This window comes from Schistocerca piceifrons, chromosome 1 (genome assembly GCF_021461385.2).
Source record: "Schistocerca piceifrons isolate TAMUIC-IGC-003096 chromosome 1, iqSchPice1.1, whole genome shotgun sequence".
NCBI classification, from domain to species: Eukaryota; Metazoa; Arthropoda; class Insecta; order Orthoptera; family Acrididae; genus Schistocerca; species Schistocerca piceifrons.
Window position 1 is genome coordinate 1,246,589,363 of NC_060138.1, and position 17,107 is coordinate 1,246,606,469.

Consider the following 17,107-nt stretch of genomic DNA (forward strand, 5'->3'; position numbering starts at 1 on the left):
TAAAAAAACAGAGGGACAGAATTAGTGCTACCTCACCTGTTGATTAATAGTCACTATCGATATTTCTGATGTTGGTTATCTTTGGTTGTGTGTTGACTTTGCGGTTACTTGTTCTGTGTGTGGTATCTTCCATGTTTCTTCTCTGTGAACCGAGGGATTAAATTCCCTTGCATGTTGCTTCCTCCTTGCAGTTGTGCCTTGAGAATGTCAGGGTGTGCTCCTGCCGAAATATCGGCGGTGGTCGACGACGTCACCCGGCAGCAAACCCGTAAATGATTTGATCATTCAATTCGCCGGGAAAAATTAAGGTCTCACAACGAAATTAATGTCTGTAGGATAAGTGAAATGAAGCAGAATCAATTTTCGTATCAGTCACACAATATCCAGATTACAATAGAATTTTGAAATGATACAGCATAACTGCCTCCATTCACAGCCCTAGTTCTGAAACTGATTACTGTGTTTTTTTTCCAGACACCTAGAACTTCCAATGTAATAAACACACGTGGGTGAAAAAACGAAAAGTATTTTCTTTTGATTTTTAACGATACTTACTGGGCGCCATGTCGAATTTACACAAGAAACTGAGAATGAGGATCTGTGATTGGCACACTCAGACAGCTGCAGTTCGACATTCAGTTTAGGTAGAGATCACCGGCTGAATGTTTTCTAAAACGTTAATAGAAGGTCCTTGTGTTTCACACAATTTACACAGAATTAGAGGAATTGGAGTTCATAGAGAGGGGAGTCGACGATCGTTCTTTACGTGCACTATCCGCAACTGGACAGGAATAGGAAGAGAAAAGATTCTAGCACAGTATCTAACCTCAACCTCACGGTGTGCACTAGTTATCACAGTATAGATATAGATTAAACAGAAGTGATAACTAAATTAGTAGTACTATTTAGATTTGGCATTGCAAGGAAACCAAAAAAGTCTGTATTACGCCTGAACGAGATGACTGTAAACGTCCTGAAGACATATTTACATAACTGTTGCCTGAACAGTGATGTATTAGGCACCAGCGAGTGGGTGAAATAGAGGTTTTATTACTTCCGTTTTCGGCCAGAAAAACAGTAAAACGCAGAGGGAAAGGCGAAATGGTGGTATGATGGGTACTCTGGTCTTTCTCTGGAAACGTACTTAGGTAACTGCAACGCGAAGGGCACTTGTAAAATTCGATATGGGCACAGCAGTTTACCGCTTTTATTTTTGTTCTTGTTTTACTAATCAGTTATTGAAATTTGAATTGATTTAGAATAAGCTAGCATTTTTTTCTTTCTTGGATACTTTATGTTACACTGTATAAACTGCTACCAATAGTAACAAATTTTTACAACTACGAATAAAAAGTACCATTGTGCAGAGGATGTTCAGTGTAGCGAAAACTCTTAATGATGTGGCGTAACTTGAATTTCCTCAGTATCTTACGAATGAACCGAAACTTGCAAACTACTTTACCAATTATTGAGCTTACGCCATAATTCCATTTCAAACTGTTAACCCATGTATTTGTATGAGTTGACTCATTCCAACTACGACGCAGTAGTATCATAATCACATGGTATTATGTTTCTGCGTTTCGTAAAGTCCACACTTTTGCATTTCCAAAAACTGAAAGCAAGATGCCAATGTTTGCTCTGCTTTGCAGTCTTATCGAGATCTGACTGGAATGTGCAATTTTTTTCAGACAGTACTTTGGTATGCATAGCGGTATAACCTGCAAGAAGCCTGAGATTACTACAAGGCACCAAAAAATGTACAAGCGGCGTTCAGTAAGTAATGATAACATTTTTTTCTGAAACATGTTGGTTTTACTCGGGATCCCGATACACCATATTCTTTTGGCTACTAAACCGTATTTTTCAACACAATCTCCGTTCAATGCGACACCTTACGCCACCTTAGTGGGAGGATGGTACCACTCTACTGGTCGATGTCGGAGCCAACATCTGGCTGCATCAATAAACTCCTCATCACCCATTTACTGCTTCCAGCAGAGTACATATTTGATAGGGCAAAGCAGATGGATATGAGAAGGCGCGAGATCCAGGCTGTAGTGTTGATTAGGAAGAACAGTCCAATGTAGTTTTGTGAGCTCCTGTCATGGAGTAGGAAATATTTGAATGAGAGTGTCCACACGTTGCTACATCGCACGAGCCACAGCCGTGTGCGGCCTGCCGCTACTCAGGGGATCGGAGAGGTTTGCGCGACCTTCTTATGATGATTACAGACACCTCGCCCACCAACTTCGTGCTTTTGTTCACTGCCAGGTCTCCGTAGCCATTCTGGAAGCGCTTATGAATATCTGCTTTATGCTGGTTTTCCGACAAAAGAAAGCTCTCTGGAACGTATCTGCTTTACAGACGCCACCCTTTGAAGGCTGCGTATAGCGAAGTAGGGATATTCTAAAACAAATTTCGCATTTTTGAAGCGAAATTGGCCGAGAAAAAAATTTTGGGTTGGCATAAGAGCCAACACCGTGTTACTAGAGGAGGCCAAAATGCACGCGTTTTAGCTCACGCAGGCTGGCGTGAGGAGGGAAGAACTATATTGACGTGAGGTCTGGAACATGCCAAGGAATTAGAATTCAGAAAGCGGACGTAATTAGTTTGATACTTAACTTTAATCCACTAATGAGGAACGTCGCTCTTGACGGTACATGAGGCACGATATTATCTGTTCAGATTATAGTAACTGAATATGGCGCCTTGCTTGGTCGTAGCAAATGACGTAGCTGAAGGCTATGCTAAACTGTCGTCTCTGCAAATGAGAGCGTATGTAGACAGTGAACCATCGCTAGCAAAGTCGGCTGTACAACTGGGGCGAGTGCTAGGGAGTCTCTCTAGACTAGACCTGCCGTGTGACGGCGCTCGGTCTGCAACCACTGATGGTGGCGACACGCGGGTCCGACGTATACTAACGGACCGCTACCACCTAGCAAGTGTGGTGTCTGGCGGTGACACCACAAAAAATACGTTGCATTAGTTATTGAACGCCCGTCGTACGACATGAACAACAAGGATCCCAACACACTTCCCTGGGACACGTCTGAAGTTAGTTCTACTTCTGTCGATGACTCTCCACCCAAAAAAGCATGCTGCGTAAAGCCTAAAACCAATCACAAATTTCGCATGATATGCAATATTATTGTAATTTCGTACCGTCTCATTCACGAATCCCTGACGCTGCATTGTGTATAAATCTAGTGTGTGTCAGTCACTACTGTTCGACCAGGCTTGAAGTATTACGCATTGAGACAAATTTCTCGTAGCACATTGTTTCTGTTTTACCTTTCCAGTAGGCGCTGCTGGAGAAGGTTTCTATCTACAAAACGCACAGAACCAAGAAGAGTGGGGCCAGTTGAACGTAAACAGAGACACACGTTCTGCTGACAGAGGTGAGGGTTCGGTAGTGGCTGATGACGACGATGATGTGATAACAGAGAATGCTAATAACACACAAACTGTTGTCAACTCGCCAGGGACGTTTTCAGAAAGCAAGTCTCAAAGCTGGCATTCAACCTACGGGAATAAAGAAGCTGCAGGCCGATTTAGGCGTATAGATGCGTTACGAAGTCCACGTTCACAGGTGGTCCACCATGTTGTTGACATAGAACCTGATTTTAGTAGCGATTTCAGACGGAGGGTTCCGAGAAGAAGATCGCGCTTTGGGATGGGAGTAGAGCGAATAGGAGAAGAAACAGGGTATCCTTTAAATTATTCAGTCCCCAGTCAGCAGATATCGAGTTTCACTTACTCGAACGAAGGTGGAAACCAATCTTGGCCAGCGTCTTACACCGAGAGAAATCTAGACAGCGCCGAAATTACGCAGGACGCCGTCACTTGGGGCACAACAGACATTAAGGGGTCGGTGTTCGACAAAATGAGGGATCCCGACGCGCCCAGAAGTCCACGTAGCTCCGGTACGAGGGCGAGGACGACGAAACCGCGCCCGGTGAGGACGAAGAAGACCTGGCCCAAGCCCAGCGACGCCGGCAAGCTGTCGTCGGACACGAGCAGCGTGGAGTCGCCAGAGCGGGAGCCGGCTGGCGCCAGCTACTACGACAGGATGGCGCAGCGCATGGGCGGCGACGTGGCGGCCGTGCCCACCGGCGACCAGCGGCCCGGAGGGCAGCCCGCGTGGTCGCTGAGTCCGGTGCACGGCGAGGAAGGGCGCGGGGTGCGCAAGACGGCGTGGCGGCGGGTGAGGGCCAAGGCGAGGGGCAGCCTGTCCGAGCAGAGCGCCAGCGAGCTGCAGGAGATCGACAGGAGGCGCCAGCTGAGGCAGGTCAGTCGCATGACACTTAATATTTTTAATACATTTTTTTGTGTGGGGTTTGGGCAAATTACCCACTTACTATATCCAAAAATTCATCTAATGAGTAGGAGTTGCCATTAAGAAATTCTTTCAATTTCCTTTTAAATGCTATATGGCTATCTGTCAGCCTTTTGATGCTATTAGGTAAGTGACCAAAGACTTTTGTGGCAGCATAATTTACCCCCTTCTGAGCCAATGTTAGATTTAACCTTGAGTAGTGAAGATCATCCTTTCTCCTAGTGTTGTAGCCATGTACACTGCTATTACTTTTGAATTCATTCGGATTGTTAATAACAAATTTAACATGTTGTTGTTGTTGTCATCTTCAGTCCTGAGACTGGTTTGATGCAGCTCTCCATGCTACTCTATCCTGTGCAAGCTTCTTCATCTCCCAGTACTTACTGCATGCTACATCCTTCTGAACCTGGTTAGTGTATTCATCTCTTGGTCTCCCTCTACGATTTTTACCCTCCACGCTGCCCTCTGATGCTAAATTTGTGGTCCCTTGATTCCTCAAAACATGTCCTACCAACCGATCCCTTCTTCTTGTCAAGTTGTGCCGCAAACTCCTCTTCCCCCCAATTCTATTCAATACCTCCTCATTAGTTACGGGATCCACCCATCTAATCTTCAGCATTTTTCTGTAGCACCACATTTCGAAAGCTTCTATTCTCTTCTAGTCCAAACTATTCATCGTCCATGTTTCACTTCCATACATGGCTACACTCCATACAAATACTTTCAGAAACGACTCCCTGACACTTAAATCTGTACTCGATATTAACAATTTTCTCTTCTTCAGAAACGCTTTCCTTGCTATTGCCAGTCTACATTTTATATCCTCTCTACTTCGACCATAATCAGTTATTTTGCTCCCCAAATAGCAAAACTCCTTTACTACTTTAAGTGTCTCATTTCCTAATCTAATTCCCTCAGCATCACCCGACTTAATTCGAGTACATTCCATTATTTTCGTTTTGCTTTGAGAAGAGAATATATATATAGTGAGGCTACAGTGAAGATTTCTAGCTCTTTAAATAAGTGTCTCCAGGATGATCTTGGATGAGCTCCAGCAATTATTCTGATTACACGCTTTTGTGCGATGAACACTCTTTTACTCAGTGATGAGTTACCCCAGAATATGATGCCATACGAAAGCAGAGAATGAAAATAGCTGTGGTAAGCTAATTTACTCAGATGTATATCGCCAAAATTTGCAATGAGCCTAACAGCATAAGCAGCTGAAATCAAACGTTTCAGCAGATCCTCAGTGTGTTTTTTTCCAGTTCAACCCCTCATCAATGCACACACCTAGAAATTTTGAATATTCTACCTTAGCTACCGATTTCTGATCGAAGTCTATATTTATTTATGGTGTCATTCCATTTACTGTTTGGAACTGTATATACTTTGTTTTGTCAAAGTTTAATGAGAGCCCATTTGCAGAGAACCACTTAATGATTTTCTGAAAAACATCGTTTACATTTTCACCAGTTAATTCTTGTCTGTCGGGTCGGATAGCTATACTTGTATCATCGGCAAAAAGTACCAGCTTTCCATCATCGTGAATATAGAATGGCAAGTCATTAATATACATTAAGAACAGCAGAGGGCCCAAGACCGAACCTTGCGGCACTCCATTCCTGGTTGTTCCCCAGTTTTAGAAATCACCAGTTTTTGGCATATTATGTGAACTGTTTATTTCAACTTTCAAATTCTCCTTCCGGCCTGCCTGCCCCTACCTCCACTGGAACCATTAAATCAGCTCAACCTGTCGCATCGCAGACACAGGAGTACACGTGTATCGAAGCGCAGTGGTTGCAGCAGACCAGATGGGTTCCCGCAAGCCTGGCACGCTTCACGGGACCCGTTCAGCCTGCTGCACCTGACAACAGGTTGCGCTACCCAGCCACCGTAACCAGACAGGCACATTTTTGCGTAGGTAGGTCACTGCAGCTCATTTCCATAACAGTGGAAGCAGCGAGATGAGCAAATCCAGCTTAAAGCAGATTGAGGAGACATTAAGTTTTGGGGGATGTAAACCAATCAGGGAACAGAGCCCAACTCTAGCAGGGGAAAAGTGTCGTTTGTTTATGAGGCAGCTTCAAATAAATCTGTAGGTGAAACTTCCTGGCAGATTAAAACTGTGTGCCGGACCGAGACTCGAACTCGGGACCTTTGCCTTTCGCGGACAAGTGCTCTACCAACTGAGCTACCCAAGGACGACTCACGCCCCGCCCTCACAGCTTTACTTCTGCCAGTACCTCGTCTCCTACCTTCCAAACTTTACAGAAGCTCTCCTGCGAACCTTTTGGTAGAGCACTTGCCCGTGAAAGGCAAAGGTCCCGAGTTCGAGTCTCGGTCCGGCACACAGTTTTAATCTTCCAGGAAGTCTCATATCAGCGCACACTCCGCTGCAGAGTGAAAATTTCATTCTGAAATCTGTAGGTGTCTCGCAATACCAATTGTGTAAAAGCTTACTAATCACTCGTTTGGGAACCTCGAGTGTGTTACGACATGTTTGCAAATTTGACCAGTAGTTCCCTCACTCCCTAAATATTTTGAAAGAGGACTAAGACTTAGTGGCTGACATGTATGTGGAAACGTGTGGTAATGGTCTGAGGCCATTTAGTAATGTACAGGCTTTCTAATTTTAGGGCAAACACTGACTGAAATGGGAAAAAAATGTGGCTCAGTAGATATTAAAAAACACATACGGGTGGTAGACAACGTAGTACGAAGAAAGGTTAGTATCAATTCTTTCACACATGTACCTTTTAGATTAATTTAATATGAAAAACGAACTTCATGTTTCCAAAATGCATTTGTGGATTTCAGAATGAACTATTTTGCCACTTAGAATAAATGCAGCGAACCCGCAATACACATCCTTCAGAAAGTAATTATAATTACTGTAACTGGGGTCATATTTGGTTGGAACACACTAATGTTACAGACATTAGACTTCCAAAACCTGACCTTACTGCCGTTGCAGTCCAATAGACATGCATTAGAGGTGTCCTGATGATAACTCGAACTGAGAATAGCCAGTACCAGTCGAAAGACGGCGAAATTACAGAGGAAACCGTTCATATCTAAATGAATAAATAAGCCCAAAATAAGTCAAATGGGAAAAATGACAAACAAAATCCACCATTTCCTGGCTTACAATCTCCCAAAAGGAATATATATTTTACTGAGCCACGTCATGTGACACTCAGATGAAAAAATACTTCCAGAATGACATTTTCACTCTGCAGCGGAATTTGCGCTGATATGAAACTTCCTGGCAGATCAAAGCTCTGTGCCGGACTCTTTCCCGCGGAAGGCAAGGCTCTAGAGTTCGAGTCTCGGTACGCCACACAGTTTTAATCTGCCAGGAAGTTTCATATCAGCGCAAATTCCGCTGCAGAGTGAAAATCTCATTCTGGAAACATCCCCCAGGCTGTGGCTAAGCCATGTCTCCGCAGTATCCTTTCTTCCAGCAGTGCTAGTTCTACAGGTTCTCAGGAGAGCTTCTGTGAAGTTTGGAAGGTAGGACACGAGGTACTGGCAGAACTGAAGCTGTGAGGACGGGACATGAGTCGTGCTTAGGTAGCTAAGTTGGTAGAGCACTTTCCCGCGGAAGGGAGAGGTCCCGAGTTCGAGTCTTAGTCCGGCACACGGTTTTCATCAGTCAGGAAGTCTCGAAAAAAATACTTTCCATCAACTTCCGAACCCTCCTCGTAAGTCCCCAATAAAAGAGAACAGAATAAACTGCTACGTAGCGTAGCACCTCTGGAAGACGGGCAGACAAGCAAGATTAATTTAGTCTGCTTCGATTGGGTAGTGCTTGGGAGTTCTGCTGATTACGTGCTGATAACGTGTGGCTAGCAGGCAAGCATGGGCAGTTTGAAAACAGAAAGTACACACCTCCGGCACGCAAACACACACACACAAACACACACACACACACACACACACACACACACTACACATACACCGTAATAAATCCCAGCAGTCCATCTCAATCAGTTCATCTCTTGCTACAGCCAGTGACTCATTGGCTCATCAAGATCTGTGTCTTCAAAATCCGGAGACTCACGCACAAATTTTTCGTTCATGATCTTAACATGAGTATTTACGATTAAGTTGTCTAATTAACTATCTCAGATTAATGGTTCACCGAAACTAACATGATAACCCTACCTACTAACATGCGATGGGCGATATTAACATAACTATTAAAGTATCTCTGTTACTGGCAAGGGGAAGGCACCAGACACGGCCGACCCCTGTTCGGCTCATGTTTGACAGGTCACTTGTGTACAACCTAAAATAAAGAACTCTTAGGCATTTCATATCACTATCACCTCCTCCTTCTCCCTAACATACCGTATCCCGTTTTAGATAACATTACCCCTAAAATTCACAAGTCGCAATCGACTCAAAGTTGACGCGATCAGTAGATAAGTAATTGAAGACTGACCATTTTTCATTTCATAAACATAGGCAAAGCCTTGCAGACGAACAAAAATTACGCGAAGCAAAATGCAGTATGAGGAGAGCTATGCGAGAGACGTTCAATGAATTCGAAAGTAAAGTTCTATGTGCTGACTTGGCAGAAAATCCTAAGAAATTTTGGTCTTATGTCAAAGCGGTAGGTGGATCAAAACAAAATGTCCAGACACTCTGCGACCAAAATGGTACTGAAACAGAGGGTGACAGACTAAAGGCCGAAATGCTAAATGTCTTTTTCCAAAGCTGTTTCACAGAGGAAGACTGCACTGTAGTTCCTTCTCAAGTGCTTTCTTCCTGTTTCCTGTAAGTTTCTTTTCACGCGTTACTCGTCTCTCTCAGCGACGTAGTACATTCTTTCTGTGATTTATTATACTAATCCAGATCGCTCGTTAACTCCAGAAACAATTCTAAAATAATTGTGTAATCAGATTCAGCACTAGTTGCAACCGACACAGTTTGGGTAGTAATGATGTTAATTCGTAACAAAAATGCCATACAATACAGAGGCTATTCATTGTACACTGTTCACCAACAGACAAACCGTCCCGAGAAATGAATAACTAATGAAAATCCTGTATTTGTCAAACAGAAACTCAAAAAATACACACTAAATTGAGCTCAGACTGCACAGTTGCTTTTAAGCAAAATCACGAAAATGTCACCAAAAAATAAAAAAATTCTCTCAATAAACAACACAAATCAAGAAATACAAAATGACAATACACAAAGAGAAATACACGAAATTCTCTCAATAAGTAGCACAAATCATGAACTACAAAATGACAGTACACAAAGAGAAATATGCAAAATTCTTACACTAATATGATCCAGTAAAGCAGCGCTTGCGCAAAACGTGCTTGTTACAAAACCACTGTCGAGACGGTAGCTCTGTCTGACTGCAGAATTACGAAAGGATCCTAAAGGGTTCACGAAGTGTAACTCTCCTGTGTTTAATGTTGTGAATTGAAACTGGAATAAACTGAACTGCTGTTCTTCGTAACCTCGTGTATCTGTGTTGTTGTCCTGCACAATGCAAGTGGTGTAGTTGCCAAAATGCTATCTGATAAATGAGTCACCGAAACTATCTCAGATTGTATAACCATATTTTTAATTAAGTTTACCGAAGTGATTAGAAAAAGTAACAATGTTTCTATAAAAGTGCCCAGTATGCAAATTGGCTAAACAAACTTTCAAACACTAAATGATACAAACGCGAACGTAAAACTACGCTATTAGAAAAAAAAACTGTCTGCATAAGAAATGAAATGTGAATTGAACCTTACCTGAATTAAACCTGGTAATAAATTTTGGAAAGCAACACCTAACTGTAAAATGATCTTACTATTTAGACTGTAGTATAGTTGACGCTGACAAATTTTCATAGCTTACCTGTGGCAACGGAAATATGGTACCGCTGAAAGTGGTGGAAAGTATGTATCGCAGCAGCAAGGAAGCTAAATAGGAAAAAGGAGGCATTGCGCAGTGCAATTCAAGGACGTGAACTTCACCTTTTTAGATCTGTGTTCCTATCGGTGCAATACGGCGACATACACAACAATAAAAACAAAAGAAAATTTTTTCGTGAGGAGATGGTGGTGGAATCTGAATTTGCCAAATAATTGAAAGTAACGGATACTTTCAAAAACCGTGTTAGGAAAACTGTTAATCATTCCTCAGTAATTGCAATGATCTTTGTAAAAATCATCTTTTGTAACAAAAATTCCTGTATCATGAAATTAATTACTCAAAATGATAAAGGAGTGCTGAAACTAACATAAGAGAGCAGTTCATGTGAACTGTTAACTTAACCTATTCTGGTCTAAGCAGTGAAGTAACTAACACAAACCAATAAAGAAAAATCCTCCTAAAACTTCCCGGTTTTGAAACACATTATAATCACGCGCAAGCAAGCAATGCAGGAACAACTTTAGCTCATAATCTTCACTTGTCCAATTAATCTTTACCATATCATATTTCATAATTCATTATGCTTTGTAATTTTATCTCTGTTCTCTGTAAGTTAATTCAGTCTGCTCAGCAGCATAGCCGGCTCACTATCTCCTTTAGAGCGCCTCCACAATTGCAACACTATTGGCAAGCTCCCAGTGCTTTTACTGAAAGTTCCTGTGGCGTAACATATCGGCTATTGTAAACAACTGTTTGAGGAATTTTGAGCGTACAAATATGCGGATTAAACATCCAATCGAAATATGAAGCTCGCATCACCTTCCTCGAATACCGAATATAAACCAGAAACTTTAGATCTTATCCAAGGACACTTGTCGTGTTGCTTCTCACAGAATTTTATAGAAATTAAACTAAACGTCAGCAAAATATAATTACAGATGTAACAAAACTGTGTTTAAACGATTGGAACTGGATAATAATAGTTTTTTAATTTATAAAAGTACAGCTGAAACGTATTTTAAATTTCACTATCCGAAGCAAATTACTCATTATGCGTATTTTTCTGTAATTGTGGTTTTCTTTTTTTGCTTAAGTACTAATGCGTTGGAAAATAAATTTCGCGTGGCTTTGTGTGGTCGTTTACGTAAAAAAAACTTTTCCTGTTCAGCGCACGATTTGTAGATTACTTCATAGTTGGGACAGCCCGACAGCTATAATGCGAGACTATATGCAGTATCTTGATTGCGACAATATATCAAGTTAAATCAGTAAATATATTTCATTAATACATTTAAACTCCATAAGCCACGTCGGCTATGACGTCTGAAGAGGTAAAGAACGCATTTGAAAACCAGTGAACTGCTGAATCTGTCATATAGGAAGCTGTGCGCTTGGTATCTCGAGAGAGAGGCATAAAAAAAGTAGTTGACAAATGGACAAGAAAGATTATGAATTTATTTAGATTATATGAAGAGATATACAAGAAGTGTTACCAGAATCCATAGCTCTAGCGTTAAAGAAGGGCTGGGGAAGTGGAATTCATTAAATACCTAATGCACTCGATAGGAAAGAGAGGGAATGGGGCAAGAGAACCGATCAGTTAAAGAACCAAGAAGAGTATAACGAACCAGTTTTTAAGCATTTTCACTTTGAGACATTTATCAAGATGTGAATTCAACGGAGACAAATTATTTTAATTTTTAATACACTTAAACAAGTATAGCCAATTTTAAGGTTCATACAGATTCAGTTATCTGGATATCGGAACTAGAAAATTGTTTGTTTATTGCTCCCACTATATAATCACTCCCCCATCCCAAACCTCCATGGAATAAATACTTCGTCATTTTTATTAGCCTTTCGAGGCCATATAGAGTAGCCAGCAACGAAGCTCATGGACTGCTGAAAACTGTTCTCATATTTCTCGAATGATTCCTCTTAAAAGACTAAATGAAAAGGAGGCGCCGTTTGGATAGGAGCCTAATGTGCGTCAGGATTACTTATGGAAACACGCTACAGTACACAGAGCTTAAGCAGCGTTTCTTTTTAACTCTTCCTCTTTTATGATACTTTGATATACTCGCGGTGCGTGGGCTCTGCGTTTCGCACCAGACCTCCATGTCTGCATACGTAGTGCAACAAATCGTGTCAATAACTTGTGTCATTCCTTCTCTCAGCTACGACTTTTATTTTCTACCTCTTGTGACATAAGCATATCGACTAACCCTGTTTGCCTGAGAACATGCAGTCTACTCCAGAATGAGATTTTCACTCTGCAGCGGAGTGTACGCTGATATGAAACTTCCTGGCAGATTAAAACTGTGTGCCCGACCGAGACTCGAACTCGGGACCTTTGCCTTTCGCGGGCAAGTGCTCTACCATCTGAGCTACCGAAGCACGACTCACGCCCGGTACTCACAGCTTTACTTCTGCCAGTATTTCGTCTCCTCAGATGGTAGAGCACTTGCCCGCGAAAGGCAAAGGTCCCGAGTTCGAGTCTCGGTCGGGCACACAGTTTTAATCTGCCAGGAAGTTTCATGCAGTCTACTGTCAACATTTCTGCTAAAGATAACAACCTTCTGTAGATTTATTCTTTCGCCAACCGTGTTAAACCATCATCCCTTCTCATGCTATAAGAGTTTTCATTTTTTTTCTTTCTGTGTCACAAGTTTTAAAATTTATTCAGTTTTTGCTAATTTTCCATTTTATCGCTTCCTGCAAATTCCTTACATACGGCAACCTATGCTTTATTTACAGTTTTAAAAATAATTCTTTTAACTTAATAATGAAAAACAGAAACTAGTAGGCATCGTCGGATTTGTTTTCGATCTTAAATAATAAATTATTGTACCGAGCAGCGAAGTTAGAATTTATAATGTGATATTTACTTCGAAGAAAATCAGTACATTAATTATGTTTTCTCGGATACGCTTTTTAATCTCTTCCATTTTTTTAAATTTTCTATCGACATGTGGACAGCGTGAGCTTCTACATATTGCGTTTCTTGTCATTATGAATCTCTAAGTTTCAATTTTGTTGTGTGCATTACTTCAACTTCTTTGATGGGTAGCCTTTCACAAACTCTCAAAAAGCCTACTGGAATAGTGGAGTTTCCTGATGGTCTTTTTGTTATTAATTGTCCTGCTGAGACAACTTATCATTTATAAGGTATTTGACTGGTCAGGATGATGACGGGTGGTCGTGAGGGTCTTAGGGCGAGCCGGTGATCAGCATTTGAACACGGTCGAATAATTTACTGTAACTTTTATTAAAAACTCGTTACACACATACTAAGAAGCGGTCAGTGTCCTCGCAGCCTACCGACCCGAACGCGAAGCGGACGACGCAGCAGGGTGTCTGATGACAACAGCCGCCCGGCCGACAGAGAGACCCACTTTTACTCTGCGTTGCTAGCTGACTCGCGCGGGCAGCGACCCGGCAATCCGGAATCAGCGGTGACGGAAATATGTGTACCGCGCTGGAGAGTGAACGATCGCTTGCCTACTTCACCCGTTCCCTTACACATTTGTTTTTTTTTTTCATTCAGTAAAATCACACTTCAGTTATCTAGTGCCTCTCTTCTGTTAGAACAAGGCGACCTGTCGACAGCGAGTTTATCAGAATAGAGCGTCATCTAACTGATCTGTATTGGGAATAACTGCTACATACTGAGCAAGGAAAAAAGTTACAGTTTAACGTCTTGTTGACGCATTATTATAAGAAACTGAAGACCTATAGAGGACACATTAACATGTATCAGTGTAAAATAAAACAACCTTAAGCAATGAACCGACATGAATGAAGTTTTTTCACGTTTTATACAGGTAGTAAAATCCCTGGGCCAAACCACCACGGACCGATTGGCATGGACAACAATTTCAATGTGCTGCGTAACCTCCACTTGAAATACAATAGAAGATGAATAGGTAGCTTTGAGAGAATTAATGACGGCAACAGAAGAACAACTAGTGAGGAAGACAGCCGCCAGCAGAAATCCTTGCTTAATACCAGGAGAAAATATACAAATGGAAGAGGCAAAAATGAACTTACTGAAGAATCCGAAGGGAATGTATAATTGAGAGGATTGTAGATAGGGCTGTAACCTGTACGCCATATTATTGAATCTGTGTATACAGCTGTCAGTAGGGATACCAAGGAGAAAATTTGAACCATCCTGTGGTGTCACCGCCAGACACCACACTTGCTAGGTGGTAGTTTTAAATCGGCTGCGGTCCATTAGTACATGTCGGACCCGCGTGTCGCCACTGTGTGATCGCAGACCGAGCGCCACCACAAGGCAGGTCTCGAGATACGGACTAGCACTCGCCCCAGTTGTACGGACGACTTTGCTAGCGACTACACTGACGAAGACTCGCTCATTTGCCGAGCAGATAGTTAGAATAGCCTTCAGCTAAGTCCATGGCTACGACCTAGCAAGGCGCCATTAGTAACATTGCATGTATCTATGGAGTCTCACTTATATCGTCAATAGCGATGTACCAAGGATGGAATAAAGTTAAGTATTCCAGAAGCTACGTACTTTTCTTTATAACATTCATTATGTATCCTGTTACAGACCTATAACTTGCCTGCTAAACGCGTGCCTTTCGGCTACTTCCGTGGCGTGGCTGTCTTGCTACGCCACAACACATCCATTAAAATTAAGGAAGGAGAAATAAAATCTTTGAAGTTTGCGAATGACGTAAATCTGTCAGGCACTATAATGGACATAGAAGATCAATTGAATGGAATGGGAGGTTTCGTGAAAAAGAGGTTAAATGATTGCTGAGGCAACTAGATTCAGAAATGAGAAAGAGAAAGTAATAGGCGAGCTTTGCTATTTGGGCAACAAAACTAATGACTATAATGAAAAGAAGAAGAAGTGAAATGCAAGCGTGCAGTATGAAGAAAAGGGAAAATTATTTATGAAAGGATTAGGAAGTCTTTTCTCGAAGTTTTTGAATGGAGTGTAGCCTTATATGGAAATGGAATGATTTGTCAATGGATGATATTGAGAACAGACGAGCAGAGAACAGAAGCTCTTAAAATGTGCTGTTACAGAAGAATGCTCAAGATTAGTTGTTAGATAGGATAACCGATGGGATAGTATAAGAGTCATTCTAAAAGTAAATAACGTTTGCTTCTCCAGACATTTTTATTTTACATAATGGCAGAAAATTTATATTACCACATATTTTGACATCGCAGCTACTTTTCTGTATAGTCGTCGTTCATATTTAAATATTTCTCGTAGCGCTCCATAAGCTTTACAATGCCTTCTGCATAGTGAGTTTTCGCCCACTTGTTGAAACAATCACTGAAGTCATCTTTCATTCGTTGTAATTTCCATCCTTCATTCCACCCAAAAAATACTTTAATTTTGAAAAACGATGGTGCTCACTCGGGGTGAAGTCCAGGCCTTGGCGAATGTTGAAAAACTTCCCACTTAAACTGCATAAGTTAACCATTCGTCTACGCAGCAAAACGCGATTGACCGTTATCGTGACGAAGCACAATGCCTGCTGGACAACAATCCACGCCATGTGTTTTGGACGACGCTGCGCAATCGGTAAAGGGTCTGATAGTAGACCGCTGCATTTACACACACTCCTCTAGGCATGAAGTCCGTATGTAGAACGCTCTTTCGAATCCGAAACACTGTCACCATAAACTTTATTGTCCACAGAATTTGTTTGGCTTTTTTTGTTTAATTGGTGATTGTGAATGATGCCGTTCCATAGACCGGCAATTTGTGCGAATCCCAGGTCTCGTCATCAGTGACAGTGTGGTTCAAAAATTCCTCACCATCCTTGTCGTACCGAGCGAGAAAGGTCATTGCAGCTCCAGTCCTTTTCTTTCTTTTTTTGTTCTTCTGCCAGAAGCCGAAGTACGCACACACTTTTCTATAGCCCAAACTACCACTAACAATTTCATAAAACACTCATCGTGAAATTTCAGGAAAACACAGCCTCAGTCAGTGAACAGTGAAACGTCTGTACTGTTGAATTTTTTCCTCAGTTCTTGATTTGGGTTCGTCAGCTGCAACTGAAAGTCGGACAGATCATTCTTGATCATGAACACTCCTTCGTCCGCCGTTTCTAACTCAAGCTTCAACTATCACAGTCCTATAAAGTTCGGTAATCCATCTGTAAATTTAGACAGGGTGGACATTATAACATTCAGAAACCTCACACTTGGCAAGATCGTTAATTTTGTCACATGTTTTAAAATCGCTTAAGGAAGCAGTAAGCGACCGTTCCTGGCCGCTGCAAGCCTGAACTGGGTACTACCTCGGTACTATTAGGAATGGTCTTGCACGAAGTATGCTTACAGAATTTTAAGTCAGTCGACTAACTCGGGAGCCCCCATTCACTGCAGATATCTGTGTAACATTTGCAAGTCCTGAGCGCTGGTACTCAAAATGAAACACTGTTTTACGATTTAAGAATAAGTAAAAGTTCCAACTATTCACTAAAGAACTAATATCTACATCTCTCTACTGATCCACCAACTGCGAATAAATACAAGTCCCGTCTTTTCTGTAAACCCACAAATAAATGCCAGCCTCGGCAAACATGCGAAAAATTGAAATAAAATGTCAGCGTACACTAATGAAAAGGTTAAAAGGCCTCGAAACCGTACTCGCAAAACCGACAGAGTTGGGGAAACTACGAAATGAAATCACTGTCGGAACCGCGATTCAGTAGTGGAAGCTATACTAGGGCTGTGTGAACTCACGCGAACAGAAAACAAACAAACAAAACGAAAAAAAACCTAAGTTAAAAGCGATACGATCGGCTATTTTGCACCACAAATTTCCGCAAATCCGGCGTCCATCGTGGTCCACAACTGAACGCTCCCACCAGCGTCTGGCCAGCC